General features: G+C 39.3%; 1 protein-coding gene across 1 annotated transcript in view; it reads right to left on the reverse strand.

Annotated features, from left to right (window-relative positions):
• Lingo2 (leucine rich repeat and Ig domain containing 2) overlaps positions 1 to 14804 on the reverse strand; it is a 1098444-nt gene that overhangs the window by 740649 nt on the left and 342991 nt on the right. The window contains exon 2 of the mRNA XM_008850519.2: positions 13196 to 13278. The gene's annotated coding sequence lies outside the window, so the exon portion shown is untranslated. The remainder of the gene's footprint in view (positions 1 to 13195; positions 13279 to 14804) is intronic.

Genomic DNA, 14804 nt, shown 5'->3' on the forward strand with positions numbered 1-14804 from the left:
AGATGTGTCTCTTTGGCCTTGGCGATTCATAGACAATGTCTTGGGGGAGAGGAAGCCATTTTAAAAAAAGAAAAAAAAAAAAAAAAAAAAAAAAAAAAGCATTTCAATGGCATAATGTTAATTATAAAGAAAAAAATTACTAATTGTATGATATCAAATCTAGCAGTCACTGACCTAACATAATTGTATCATATCAAATCTAGCAGTCACTGACCTAACATAATGATTAAAATCAGTGTCACTAGTAATGAGAAAAGTCAAACAAAACCTGTTTGTATGATGCAATGGAAATACTGCCTTTGAAGCACTCCTAACAAAGTGTATAACTGGATCTCATCATGGGGAAAAACAAAAGCTCCCCAAAGTGAGAGAAAAATCCGTAGAACATCTGAATTGCACCATGCAGAAGTTTCAGTGCCGTGAATCACAATGAAAGGCTAACGTTGAAGGGCATAAAACCCCAAGCAATCCCATACCTCAGATTGTTATAAAGACTCTTAGAGACAAGGCACGAGAGCTGAACATCTGTGTGTTTCTTAAATCTGTCCACAAATCACCAGTGCACCTTTTCTTCTACAGGCAAACAAAGTAAACTCTATTCAGTAGTCACTATAAACAAACAGAAAGTAAAAATAAAATGATTTATCACTTCTTTTTTTGACTAATTGCTCTTCCAGGACTCATTTTTAATGTAAAAAGATTAAATGCCTTGGTTAAAATATAAAATTCTGACTGTCAGAAAAGCTGTGCAAGTCCATTAATAGAAAGCTAAAATAATTATTTTACATATCCCGTAATAAATATACATAGATAAAAATGCCTTCCCACTACAATGAAATGTAAAAGAATGACAAATAAAATCACTAATGTAAATAACGGTAACAGTTCAAAAGAAAGGATTGACTCACAGAATTAATGAATGAGATAGTTGAAGATGTTAACTTACACCCTTACAGTGAATGCTGAACAACATTGCTGTGAATTCTTTGCTGTTATTCACATATCACACTTTCAAAAAATATTTTGGGAGGCTGCAGATATGACTCAGAGGTTAAGAGCTCTGACTGCTCCTGCACAGGACACAGGGTCAGTTACCAGCACCTGCATGGCAGCTAACAACCATCTGTAAGCCCAGTTCCAGGGGATCTGTTGGCTTCTGTATACATTGCACACACAGTTGCACCTACATAAATGCAGGCATCACACTCAAACAGGTAAGAAAATATTTTCTTTTTAATATCTCAATATTCAATAAAAATAATCAGAAAGGCAATGTCAGAGATAACACACACTGAATGGATGTGGACTTGATGGTGTCACTGTTTTAATGCCAGGCTGTGCTGCCTACTAATTTGAAGAAAATGGTGTGTGCCTGGAGAAGCAGCAGAATGGACAACACTGCAAAATTAAGTCTGGCTTAGGACTCCTGTAGGCTCTAGATTGCAAACCTATCACCATGTCTCATTCTGACTCCCCACTCCTCTTTGAGACTGTTCCCTGTCTTGTGCTATCCTGCAACAGTCCAAATAAAGAAGTGAAGTCCATTTGTCAATCTCGTGTGTCTGGACTGACTTTGTAACATCTGCTGGCCAACAGAATAGCTTGGGAAACCTTAAGGTTTTGTGCCTTTTGTCTTGAAACTCCTTCATCTGCCATGTGAATGTGGCTCCGGTTATATATTATATGTGGTTATATGAAAAACCTGTGGCCCAGTCATTCCTGTTCCTATGAAAGGATATTATGAATAAGTGAGTGTATCCTTCACTAGCCAGTCTTGCCCTACGCAAATCTTATCTCTAGGCTTAGCAAAAAACAGCCAGTCCCAGGATCACTAAAACTTGTGCTCATTGACCTATAGACCTATAAGAGACAAAGAGGAAAAAAAACGTTTCTTGCATTAAATATGTAAGTTTGAGGTTGGTTGTTATTCAGACAAAAATGTGATCATACAATTACCAAAAGAGATATTAACAAATAAATAGGGTTTACAATTCTACAAGCATGATTTCTTTTCTTCCTATGATTTTTTTTCTCCCTAAAAACGAGGCAGTCAGGGACTGTTACAGAGATAGAAGACAGCTGCATTTCTGGAACATTAATTCAGATACGCTACAAATTAAAAGAAGCTCTGTTTTCTTTCTCTCCTCGCTCTCCCCCAAACCTTATTAATCCCAAAAGCTAGTGCATTATTAAGCCTGGGTGCCTTTGAAATGTCACCCAGAATAAAGTGGAAAAGAAGATGGGACTGTCAGAACTTGCCCCAAAAAGCAGAGGGCTAAATAACTCCTGGTCCTTCACCTGTTACCCCTTCAAAGCATGGATCTATCCTCTCCCATTCTTATCAATACAATGCCTGAGCAGCCAGGAGAGCCCATGTTTACAGAAGGGTAGGGTGTTGGTACAGAATGGGAGCATTTGTAAAAGGGATATAACTGTTTCTGAGATGAGTTGATCACTTCTTCAGGGGAGGATACTTAAACAAGCTCAGAAAATTCACTTTGAAACTGTACCCAGAACCTGTAATATCAGACTTCAGGCTAACAATGCAGCTCTGCACATGAATAAAAGCCTTGCTTTTTATATTTCTGTAGGCAGCCTGGTCCCTCACAATCATTGCTAATCACTTCTCCTGCAGGTGACACCCCCTCCCCGTACCACACACACACACAATTCAGCCAGCCTCCGTACTGTATTCATTAGCTCAGTTTTATAAGGTTTCATACCTGTTGTCTCTGACCAGATGTCCCTGTCTGTCATCAATAGCATCCTTCAAAGCACATTTATCTGATTATAATGCATAAAACCATGAAATAATAGCCATGAACTTTTGTTTAAAATGTAAAATATTTCCATCCTAAGACAAAAAAGCCTTAAAATAGGAACAAATCTGGGAAGATAGATTAAAATACTTCTATTATTTTTCAGAAGTCAAATGGCATAACATTTATAAGGATGAAATAGAAATCTCAAGGGAACATGTGCGGGCATGAAACTGTCATATGCTGATTTCTGTTCTTTGAATTTGTGGCTCTGTGAAAACCTTGCTGTTCCATAGAGGCACAGTGTTCATGAGGACAAGGAGGAGGGGTGAGGGACGATATTTTTAACAAAGTCATCAAGGCACTCAAGAGAATGGCATGTTTTCCATGAACAAGCAGCATAACTTAGTTCTCTTCTCCAACACCACACAGCATAATGGAAACGACACTTTCAGAATACTGATTCTCCCACAGGGAGCTCAACAGTGAACTAGGGAAAGATCACAGGCTCCGACAGCTGATTGGTGAATTAATTAGGTGCTGAACCCTGTTAATGCTCTTGTAAGTTACATGTGGAGCACACACTAAGAGTGATAAAGAGATTCTAAGGACGCCGGGTGTACAACGGTAGAGCAAAATGTAATCAGAATCCAGGGGGAGGCCTGAGGCAGTAAGTTTATCAGAAACCTGCTGAGATTAATCTTACTTATCGCCTTTCTGAGGGGAAAATTTACCCAAGGTAGCAAAATTATTCAGCATTCAGTGGAAAGGAGTGGTAGCTTTTTATTACTTTCTGAAGTTTTCCTGATGCAAGCATACAAAGTCCATGTTCATCAACTTTCAGAGAGTCTCTGAAGTTCTTCCCCCTCCTCCTTTCAGATGGCAGGGGATTTTGAAGGCAGCACAGAAAGGACCAGGTTTTTTATCTGCCATGACTACTTTCCTGTCCCTGTTGTACACAGATTCTCAATAAATATTTGGGTCTGGGGATGTAGTGCAGTGCTATAAAAGTTGCCTAATGGGTAAGACCCTGTTCAATTCCCAGGACCATAAGAGAAAAAAAGACATTTATATTCTTCATTGTTGACTTTTCTTGCTAAATACACCTTGGTAAGCACCATAGCTGCTCACCTCATTCTGGCCAGAAACCAGGGAATATGAGGGAGATGACAGTTTGCATTTGAAAGACAAGCTCACAGAGACTTGTTTCTTCTCCATAGGACCTAATTTCTAAAGGTCTCACCATCTTCCAAATTAGCTCCCACAGCTGGGCTCAAGCTTTCCACACAGGAGACTGTGGGGCACATTTCACATCTAAATGGTAACTTTGAGGAAATCATTTAATCTCTCTGCCCTTATCTTCTTACTTGCCAAATGGGAACAATGATTATGCTGACTTCTTAACATTGCAATGGAGAGTAATTACATAAATATTATAACATGGTTACAGTGCCTAGTTCACAGAAAGAGTTCTAAGTCAAAGATGCATCTTCAATATTTTGAATGACAAAAAGGTCCTCAATTTCTTATGGAAATTGAGCTTTTCTAGAACTAGAGTACAAATTATTAACAAAATTTTGTGTGCCAAGAAGTATGAGGTTTCATAAGAGATTTGTTTGTTTCATTACCCTCTGTAAGTGGAAGGGAAAGGTGATAGGAATTATATCTGTTAGATCAAAAAATGTCATCTAAATTCATCCCAACTTGTTTCTGTGACAAACAGACCATGCTGCAGCCTGTGAAGGTGCAAGTGTATTTTGACTAGCCATCCAGCCTGCCTTGCAGTACAGAAAGGCCAATCAAACACAGGTAGCTCTTACCATGACCAGAGCACTGGGCAAAGAAGATACAGACCAAAATCTGGAATGTGCTTTTCTCTTTCACGTCTCCAGAATAGTTGTCAGTAACATTTTAAGTTTTTTAAACAAAACATTGATGGCTGAAAATAATTATATACCAGAGGGTATATAACGGAAAATACGCAAAGATTCTTTAAAGTTATGTTTTAAAGTTTATCTTCTTCCTTTTCTTTGTCTACAGTGAGGTGAAGATAACTGCTGAGATGTGAAACAGGGGTCCTGCTTGAGATGTTCACAGATATGGACCAATACCAATGAGGAAATTAACTTGAGGTTGAACCTGAAATGCCAAGTGTAACCTGAGGCATTTGAGCTCCTTGTTATGACTGATGAGGAATAAAAAAGCTATCGATAGGAACTATAAGGTACTAGGTAAGTAGAAGTAAGTGATCAAATATTTATAGTGAGAGATCATAGTGTTTTACTTTCTTCCTAAAAGTGTTTTGATGGCTTACCAAGCTGCTTTTGTTACAAGAGAGAAATGAGTAGAACACAATTTGAAACAAACTCAGTAAGTCTAAAGATTTAGTTTGTGCCTACTAGAAATTAGCTAAGGCTTGGGGTCTGGGACCCTGAGATAACTGGATGCCTTCCTCAGATGCTATCGCTCTGTTTCTTACTCCTAAGGAAGTTATCTGCAATGACAAAGGGGGACGGTCCCACGTTCTTATTAAATAGTCTTTTGAGGTCTAAATGCCAATACAGAGGACTGTGATAAATAGGCCCAGATGAAGGCATACATTAAAAGCCTAAGAAACCTTATACCCATTTCTAATTGAAGCCCAAATAATACATTTTAATTCAATTAAGTTCAGTGCTTTTAAGAAAAGTAGAGGTCATAGAGGTTAGCCTGAGAGATTAAGTCATGGTTGGTACCATTTAGGCATAAGATAAAACAAGTATGTGTTAGAAGGAAAGATGATTGAGCTTGAGCAAGTAGTAAAGGCCTGGCCTGTCAATTTGATGAGAACTGACTAGAGCCATGCCCACATGCCTGAGTTTTCAGGATGGCTATTTCACAGCACCCTGTATTTCTGCCGGTATTTACAAAATATCTAACTTTATGCTGTAAATTGAACGTCTAGTCCTCAGACACTAGGTCTTCCTTTTCCTTGAAAGTTCTTTCTGCACGGATACTGTGGATACTGACCTCCTGATCCTTTAAGATACAGCTTAAAACACATTATCTGTGTGAGGCCTTTCCTGACAGGACAATTCACCTCAGTACCTCACCTTCTTACTTTACTTCAACTTAGTTTTCACTGTATATGAATATTTCCTTTCACGTATTTTATCATGAATATATTCCATGCCCTATACTACCTACTTAGGATGCAAGGTCTACAACATAGATTTAAACATTTTTTTTTTTACTAATTTATTTTATTTTATGTGTAGGAGGGTATTGTCTGCATGTAAGTGCACCTATGTAGTACAATGCCCAAGGAGGTCAGAAGAGGGCATCAGATCCCTTGGAATGGTGGTTAGCTGGCATGTAAGTAATGAGAACTGAACCCAGGTCTTCTGCAAGAACAGTTAATGCTCTTAACCGCTGAGCCATCTCTCCAGTTCCTGATATGGATTTTCATATACTTATGACAAATGAGTGAACATAAAACATACACAGTAAAGGCTGAACGTGTGCTTTAAAAAAATCAAGCGTACACTTACTTACACAGGCAATACATACATACGCAAAATAAAAATAATAAAATATGAAAAACAATCAAGACTAGTGTTCGAATTTTTAGAAGAATTCATGGGAATTTCTTATTTTAATATTGACAGCAGTTAGTTCTTACCAAGAATGCAAGTCAATATACCAAGGTTATCATATTTATTTTTCACATTAGTACCATTAATGACTGGAGAGAACAATGTGGTAACCTCACCAAATAGATCTTTGATTTAACTAAAGGTAACTGGATTCACACTCAGACTGATTCCAGAGCAGTTAGCCTCCACTACCATGAATGCAATGAGATACAGTTTAGTTGTTACATAACAGAATTGCTTCTGTGCTTCCTAGAACCCCATACATAGTGCACGTGAATGATCTATTAGTATTATAAGTTGAAGGCAATCAATTGCCAGAGAAGCCCTGTTTATATAAAGAAACTGGAGGAAAATAAGCTCTAAGACCTCCATAATGGAGAAACACTATGAAAAATGAAGAAAACCACACATTGCTATAGGAAACTCGAGAATTACTTTCTAGCATCTATGAGAATTCACTAGAAATTAACAGCTTTTATTCAAGCTGTGTTTCGGTGAATGTGTTTCTCCAGAGGAAACGCAAAGACTTTTAACATTCTTATTAAGCCATTGATAAAATTTTAGCTATATAGATGAATAAAAAGAAGTTGTTTGATTTAAACAATTTTCTCTCAATATTGTATTTTGGAACTACACTGTGAACACCACTGGATGAAATAAATTTTGATGACCTTGTGTCCTAGGATGAGAAATAGCTCACATATTAGTTGTTTGCTCCTAATTAGAGCTATAACTATAGGTTTTTAAGCATGCATAGCTTTGGGAACTCTGAAAAACTGAGATGCCTAATCAGGACACCTGCCCCCCTCACCCAACCCCATCTATGCAGAGAAGTACAGAAAGGGATATCTAAACCATTGCCAACACTATCTTCAGAATAAAATGATTGGTCCTGATATATGGATATATGAACAGAAATCTGATTAAGAGTGTATCTTAGCCATAAATCCAAATCACTAAAAAAATAAGGTACTCACAAACTAACCTTAAGCTGTAAATTGAAGTTCTAAGTAACTAAATAATTGTTGGGCTCTAACTCAAGTCACTGAAATGTCTAAGCATGTACTTGGGGCTGTTGATATTAACTCATCCTTTCTTCCCTCCTGTAGTTACTACATGAGCTTCCAACACGTCGTCAACTAAGCAGTACTATCATGGCTCTGTTTCAGAGACTCAGGCTGGCCTGGACCTCAGATTGTGACCAATAAAGCATTCTACTTCGATTTAGGCAGACCATCACAGAACAATGAATTCAATGGTGTGGAAAGGAATCTTGCAGTCATTTTATTTGCATCTTACTTTACAGATGAATTAAAGCACATCCTAATAGTTGATACAATTAAAATATAACCTCTCCACTGTTTTTTTTTTTTAACATGAAATTTCTTTATGTAAAGGTTTACTTAAATTAAGAAAGCATGGAACATCAAAAAATATCACTCGGTATTAAATTAAATAAAGACATATGTAAATTCTACTTCTCTACATAAAAGGATTTGAAAGAAGAACAGGTCATTGAGATGTGAACCATCCCTATTGGTGGCACATGCTTGTAATCCCAGCACTCAGGAGGCTGATGCAGGAGGAGCTGTTCAAGGCTTACCTGGGGTCCATGTGAGATGCTATCTCACACACACACACACCACCACCACCACCACCTACAGTATGTGCTTCATGTCACATGTATACAGAGCTTTTCATATGCAGTACCTTGCTTGTCACAGAGAGACTCATTTACACAGGATTTTTCTTTTCATTTTTTTTCTTACTTAAATTAAACCTCCCTTTAACATGACCTTAAAATATTTCCGGAGAGTTTCACCATCTCTAACACTTTAGAACGCCGTGCTCTTAAAACAATTGTGAATGAACAGTTCACAGAAAAATATCTTGCATCTTGGATTGAACTTCCAGCCTGGCTGACCAACTCTGATTAGCACTTTAATGGCTGTGGACAGTTTGGAATGTTGCAGATCCAAAACCTATTTACAATTTATCTTGGGTCTGTAAGTAGCCACTCCTTGGCAACCTCTGTTGTAGACCTAAGATCCTGTGACTAAATGAATGTATTAACTCAACAAAGAAAGACTTTGACCAACCAAATGCCGAGTGTCATCTGATAGTCTGAGCCTGTAGCTGAGATTTCCCTTTTGCATATCCACCCACTTAATGTTTCCACCAATGGATTTGAAAGGTATCTTGGTTTACGACTTTTCTTTTTTCTGTTATAAAAACTTCATGAAACTGCTTCCAGCAAAAATGGAATTTGGGGTAACCTGAATCTGTGTTCCCAGGCCATGGTCACTCATATTTGACTCCAGAAAAAAACTACTTCTTATCTCCTCTCAGGTGAGAATTTTGGTTTTGCATCAATACAACCTAACTTAATATTGTGAAGATAAGTTACTTCATTATTGTGTCTGCTCTGGGAACTTTTGGTGCATCTGGGTCTGTCTTCTACTTTGGCCTGGGCTCAGAATGAACACTGGTCCTTTCAGAATACTTGTTTATCAGCTTCTTTCTGAGAATTCTGCATATGCTAATGCCTTCCTAATTCTAACAGCATACTGGTCTTTATCACATGGGTGACAATTACCTTTGAAATTTGAATCAGAAAATCTTTGCCAAGATCGTATTTTTAGTTCTCAAAAAATTTATTGGTTAAAATCTTTTGGGTGGTTTTTAATTAATGTAGAAGATCATTTTTAAAACACTAACAACGATTTTTAGGAAATAAAGTTCTTGTTTTCCTTAAAGACCAGCAATGAAAGAATAGAAAAATCATTCATGGTTGTAAAAATTTGCTTCAGATAATGTTGTAACTGTGCGGGCAAAGGAGAAAGAGCCAGTATTAAGGAGGAAAGCCTGAGGATGCGGAATGAGTGTTAGAACTAGCAATCAGAGGAGTCAGGGTCTTTATGTTACATACTTCTGTTAAAATGGAATTTATCAATGCAGAATAGATTTTCATATTGATTTGATATTTTAAAGACATCCCTTCACAAGCAAATGAAATATTAATGTTCAAAATAACTTCTAATAATTCTATAAAATGACAATTTGAGTTTCGCTTTTAGCATATCAAGACATGTAACTACATGCTAATGAGGGACATCTGAAAACAGGCACCATTCTTTGGTTTCAAATTCAGAGAAGTTTAGACTTTCACATAAGTTCAAACAAGAAAAATAGGTTAATCTACCAGAATTATTGAAGCCGAGTATAAAAACATGAAGGAAGAATCTAAAAAATATTCAAAAAAGAAGGTACATTAGACAGTCTCTGTGAGTCATTTCAAACGTATCATATTTTAAGTGCCATTAAATATTCCTTTTGATTGGAAGAGCTGCAAATGGCAGACAATTTTGTGCAGCGCAAATTAGCAGTTTTCCTAATTCTCTTCACAGGACTGTCAATTCTTCGTCTATTATCCCGTCATTTTACATAATGGAGACCCCTGTAAAACGTGAGCTGTGTACCTCACTGTACAGCTTAAGATTTAAAAATTCAAGAATTAAATTGTATCAATGATGCTTTTATTTAAAATATAGCCAGTTCAATGTGTTTTGAGTTTAATCCCCCCCTTTACTTCTGGACATTGATTCTTTCTTTCTTTCTTTCTTTCTTTCTTTCTTTCTTTCTTTCTTTCTTTCTTGTTTAAGTATGTATTTCTGTGCATGGAGAATATGGGTTTGAATACTAGCACACAGCCCTATACTGGTAAGCATGTACATGTGTAATCACCGTTTGAACCAGTACAGACCATCTGCATATGTGCCATCCCTTCCTTGATGTATTGGTTCATCTGTGACATGTAAGGCAGGATAGAAATATACATTCTTTTTCCTGAAAACTTTCAGTAGACAATTTCCAATGAGTGCTGTATTTTTTGGTTTCTACCATTAATCTCTTAACCTAAAACCATACATCTTCCATTACTTAGGTTAAATGAGACATTTCTTGCTTCATTTCTTTTTCTTTTTACATTTTCAGCTTTGTGAAATAGGTCCTCACTGTTTTAGATCATGCTGAACTCACAAAGCTCCTGCTTCAGACTCAGGGTTTACTTGGCTTACAAGTACAGTCCATCATCAAAGGAAGCCAACACATGAATTCAGGCCAGGAACTTGGAGCACAGACCATGGAGGAATGCTGCATGCTGGCCTGCTCCACTGGCCCATGTTCAGCCTGCTTTCCTATACAATACAGGACAACCTGCGTAAGGGTGGCACCACCCACAGTGGGCGTGGCCCTCCTACATCACTCAAAAATTAAGAAAATGCCTCACAGACATGGCCACAGGCCAGTCCAATGGAGGAAATCCCTCAACCCAAGTGTGTCAAGTTGACAACTAAAGCTATTCAGCACAACTGACCCTTGTCAACCTGACACACAAACACATCACTATTAAACAATAACCTTTCCTTTTCTTATCCCCAAGATATGATGTTAATATTACAAAATCAGTCAGTACAACCTTTAAAGTCCCAAAGTTCTTAAAAAAATTCAAATACTTTAAAAGTTAAAAGTGTCTTTTAAGAGTCTCTTAACTATGGGTTCTTGTAAAATCCAAAACAAGTTAAGCATTGTCTTATTTCAAAAGGGAAGAATTGGGCACACTTAAGCAAAACAAAAGTCCAGCAAAGTATCTCCAGGCTGGCTATCTGGGATTCACTCATGATGTTCTGGTCTCCAACGGGCCTCGGTGGCTTCACTTCTCTGGCTCTGCCGTCCACAGCACACACAGCTTGTCTTGCAGACTCGGTGAGTCCTACTCCACACCTGCTGCTGCCCTTGGTGGTGACCCCATGGTCCTGGCATCTCCAACATAATGGGGTCTCCACTGAAACTGAGGCTGCACCTTCACCAGTGGACTCTTCTGGCCCCTGAGGGTGCAAAGCCTCAGATTCTCTCCATGACCTCTTCAATCCTGGGTCTTAACTGCCACTGAGTCTGCACTTTCACTGATGGCTTTTCCAGCCACTCCACTCAGGATGACAAGCCTCAGGTGTTCTCCAAGACCCCTTCATGTCTTGAAAACCAGTACCATGCAGGAGACTCTTAACAAGTCCTGCTTCCAGCTTGAGATGGAGCTTCAGATCCCCTCTGGAACACAGCTTCTGTGTGCTGACCTTGAGAAAATACTTCTCAGAAGATTTCACCTCAGTAATGCTGGTATCTTCTTACAAACAGCTAATTTTTCAGCCCCAGCTGACCAGCATCCATTGTTTCAGTAAAGCAAAGGTTATACTTCAGTGGTTCTGATCATTTCTTCATCACAGCTGATTTTTCAGCCCCAGCTAACCAGAAACCACAGATTCTCAGTTCAACCTATCACCCAGTCCAGATAGTCTTTGCTTCCCTTTAAACTTTACAAGCCAGGTCTCCATTGTCTGACCTCTTTCAACATTATTTTCCAAGTTCCTATAGGACAGGTCACTGAGCTCTAAACACTCAATGACTTTTCCAGTCCACAGCTCCAACACCTTCTACAATCCTCCCCAAAACAACTGGGTCGTGTCTGTCAAAGCACTAGCCCACTCTCTGGTACCAATTTCTGTTCTAGTTTGCCTTCAATTGCTGTGATAAAAAAGTTGATCAAAACCAACTTGGAGAGGAAACAGTTTATTTGGTTCATAAGGATGGTCCGTGATGAAGGGAAGCCAATGCAGCAACTCGGGGCAGGAACCTGCAGGCAGAAGCTGAAACATAGGTCCTGGAGGAACACTGCTTATAGGCTTGCTCCCTGGGCCCATGGTCAACCTGCTTTTTTCTCTTTTCATTTAGGCACTTCTTAATGACAGTCATATGTAAGACTCTCTATTTCTCCCCTGTACCTCCGCCCAACACTTTTCCCTCTTAAATTCATATGTTCTGCTTTTTAAAAACCCACTGAGTCCAATTAATACTGCTGTATATGTGTAGATGTGACTATCTAACTGGAGCGAGAGTGGCTTTCCAGTGGCTGTATCTGTGAAGAAAATACACTTTCCCTCCCCCAGCAGCCATCAGTTGAGAAGCCCTATCTTCTCAGCCAGGGGTGGGATTCATGAGCCCCTCACCAATCTATGCTGGGGTTTTGTTTTATCCTCTGGTTTTGGGCATGCAGCTACAGATGCGGTGAGTGCATTTGCCAGTGGTGCTCCGTGCCTGGCAAATGCTGCTTTGCTGCAGTCATCCAGTGCTGGCTCTCACAATCTTTCCATCCTCTCTTTAATCATGATCCCCGAGCCTTGGGAGGGGATGTGATACAGATGATCCATTTAAAATTGAGCATTCCATAATCCTTGATTCCTTGCATATTGAGCAGTTGTGGGTCTGTTAATCACCATCTACTGTGTAAAGAGCCTTCTCTGATGATGACTAAGGAATGTACTAACACATGGGTATTGGTAAACGTACTTGCTTCCAAGCCTGACAGCTGATCCCCAGCACCTATGTGGTGGGAGGAGAAAACTGATTCCCACTGGTTGCCCTCAGACCCATGGAGGTCAGAGGACATGCACACAAAACATAATGTTTGAATTTTCTAAATGTTTCCTAAAGGAAAAATAAATCACATTAATCAAGTATGAACAGAATGTAAGTATTTTGAAATATCACATACGACATGTACAATATTTTAACAGAAAATACTTATAAGCTCAGAGACTGGTGCTCACATATTGGAGGAACTACCTAAATGCACAATGAAATCAAAGAAAAGTATGTTCTTTCTTACCATAAGGATGCAAAGTATTAAAACATAAAATGGTACTTATTTTTATTCTACAAACACAATTAAAATAACTCAACATTTACCTTATATGATTAAAAATCCATACAACCATTTAAAAGCACCAGCAGCTCATGATGCTGTCCTCCAGTGGCACTCTTCCCAATTCCTATAAATAAAAGGAAGGTGAAAATATTCAGAGTCATACATGTCTTTGTAAAATGATGGTGATTAGCTGTAAAATGTTTATTATCATTTTGTATTGCCACTGAGAAAAGTACTTCCCTATGTACTGCTGCTATCATAGGTTTTGGAAAATATACAACATAGCAATTAAAATGATGTCTGTCTGGACTTCCAAGACCCTAAAATAGACTCCAGATTAAAAGTAATATAAAAAAAAAAATGCTCAACTGTATGTTATTTTATTGAGAAAGGGTGTTGTACTATTAAAAAAGCATTTCTAATGGAAATGTTTTCTTATTTACCTACATTGCTATATGAATATTTTTCTAGTCATATCACTGAGCTATAAGAAGTAGAAGGTTTTGGATCTTTATTTAGTTTTATCATGGATTGATAGAATTTTAACAAGAATTTTATTTACATTTTGTAGTTTCCCTGTACAAGACGCATAAAAATGGAAAATATGAGTCATCCATTTGAGAATAAATTCACATGGAAACTGACACCTAGCATATCACTTATCAAACTACTGGATTATCATTTCCTATATTTTTGAGTTATGAAATATCAAGTAAGTATAACTTGTAAAATAAAATGGTGTACTATACAGAATTTGTCTGCTGTAAAACTTCCATAGTAGGGAGCCCTCCGCGCCTTGACTCCCCCGGCCTCATTCGCCCTTCCATCTCCCCCGATGTTCTCTGCTCCTGGTTTGGGCTCTGCGCCATTCCTGGTCTTGGGTCCCCAGACACCTGGGGAACGGGTGCTGCTTCCTGATCCTTTTCGCTCAGGCCAGCTTGGTGCCTTCCTTGGGCTCCAGGAACACTGCTTCCGCAGGACCTGGACCCGTCCTCACCTCTCCCTGCTCCCCGGACCTGCACCACTGCCTAATTCTCCTGGCCCGCTCTCCTGCCCTCAGGCTTCTCTTGGGGTAAGTCTACCGCACAGCCCTCCACACCTTGACTCCCCCAGCTGCACTCACCCTTCTGTCTTCTGCGCGGTTCTCTACTCCAAGCTTGGGCCCTGTGCCATTCCTAGTCTTGGGGCCCCAGACACCCGGAGAGCCAGTGCTGCTTCCGGACCCTTTTCACCCGGACCGGCTTGGTGCCTTCCTTGGGCCCCAGGAGTACTGCCTCTGGACCCAGCCCTACCCTCACCTCTCTCTACTTCCCTGGTCCTGCAACACCCGCCAGCCTCTTTCTGGGGCTGACAGCCTCTTTCTGGGGCTCCGAGGCTTACCTTGCCTCTCACTGATCCTCTGCATCCAGTACAACCCAGCTACTCAATCCACTCCCTGGGAAATCTTGGGGCTTATTCCCACCCCATCAGCCTTTGCATCCCTGCGTGGCACAGCCACAGCCAGGGTCTCAGGTCAGTCCAACACCCAAGTTCCTGAGGCCAAAATCATTCTTAGAAGATTCCAGACCTAAGGAGAAAGTCTGAAAACTTCTGACTCACACTGGAATTGGGCCACCACGGAACCCCTGAAGACAAAATCAATCCGGCCAC

The sequence above is a fragment of the Nannospalax galili genome, unplaced genomic scaffold (assembly GCF_000622305.1).
Source record: "Nannospalax galili isolate Female #2095 unplaced genomic scaffold, S.galili_v1.0 scaffold43, whole genome shotgun sequence".
Classification (NCBI taxonomy): domain Eukaryota; kingdom Metazoa; phylum Chordata; class Mammalia; order Rodentia; family Spalacidae; genus Nannospalax; species Nannospalax galili.